Source organism: Arachis ipaensis, chromosome B01 (genome assembly GCF_000816755.2).
Source record: "Arachis ipaensis cultivar K30076 chromosome B01, Araip1.1, whole genome shotgun sequence".
Lineage (NCBI taxonomy): Eukaryota > Viridiplantae > Streptophyta > Magnoliopsida > Fabales > Fabaceae > Arachis > Arachis ipaensis.
This window is the reverse complement of record NC_029785.2, coordinates 5,106,824-5,108,030: the sequence shown is the minus strand read 5'-3', so window position 1 is coordinate 5,108,030 and position 1,207 is coordinate 5,106,824. Positions and strand designations below refer to the sequence as shown.

Here is a 1,207-nt window from a genome sequence, read left to right as displayed (position 1 = left end):
AGGTAGCATATGTTACAAATTATACTATAAGAATGTAATTTATTTGTATGTATTATGATTTGTTTGTAACTAAAATCTTAATCTTGTCAGGCATGGTTGAGAGAAGTAATTCATGTGTGAGGGATCGAGATTGCCAATATTTGTTTTGTCCCCGATTTCCAAGGCCCTGCACAAAGGAATGCATTGATGGAGGTTGCGGTTGCAATTGCCATCCACCAGCAATGAAACAAGTCTGATCTTTACAATACATGCAATTATATATTTTATATATATGAAAAAGAAAGTTTAGTTGAAGATCCTATCGTTTAAAATAAGATGTAAAAATTCCATTATATTTGGGATTTTGATTTTAATAAAATTTTCCCCCATTTTAAAATTTTAACCATCTTCTCCCTCTCTCAAAACACTACCAGCGCGGTCTCCTACCCCAAGTAGCCCTCACATCGTTGTTCTCTCCTCATCATCGGACGCTATTATCACCAGTCCAGGTGCGGCATCGCTTTTTTTTCATACCGAAATCCTCCTCGCTGCTGAGCTCGTGGACGCGGTCGCTGCTTCGCTAACCATCCCCAACCGGACGTTGCTCTCCACCCCGTCCGACACCAATCTCGCGACCAAGCTTTGTCATTTGTCGCTGGTTCGGCCAGAACCCCCCAACGGCATCGCATCTCCTCCTCACGGCATTGTTATGGGCCCGTCGCCGCCAGATTCTCCTCACTGTCAATGGTTCGTCAACAAGGATATTCAACGGCGTCGTCGGATCGGACTCCTCATCGCGCTTGACTTGTCACACACAGTCATTGACATGGCTCACCCTCTAGTAAAAATAATCATACACTAAAGGATAAAAATAATCATCTACATTTTTAATAAATTAACCATTTGCATACTTACTAAAATGTTTATTCTAAACATTACAACGGTGGTAGGTAACCATCCTTATACCTACTAAAAAGACCATCTTAAACTTTACAGCAGGAGGCTTTGTCGGTGTCGGCGGTAGGGGGCCGCGGCTGGCCAGGAGGTGCAGCAGCGCGAGGTGAGGACCGAAGAATGATGATGACGAGTTTTGTGCGTGTATCGAAGGTTATGGTGTGTAGTATTAATGCGGTTAAATGTTAATCCTAATTTTTTAAATTTTAAAATTAAAAATTAAATAATTAATTAATTATTTAATTTCAAATTTTAAAATTTAAAAAATTAGAAT

General features: G+C 40.1%; 1 long non-coding RNA gene across 1 annotated transcript in view; it reads left to right on the top strand.

The window, feature by feature from the left end:
• LOC107616272 overlaps positions 1-262 on the top strand; it is a 1,688-nt gene extending 1,426 nt beyond the window's left edge. Inside the window, exon 2 of the long non-coding RNA XR_001614510.2 lies at positions 91-262. This is a non-coding gene — a long non-coding RNA (uncharacterized LOC107616272). The remainder of the gene's footprint in view (positions 1-90) is intronic.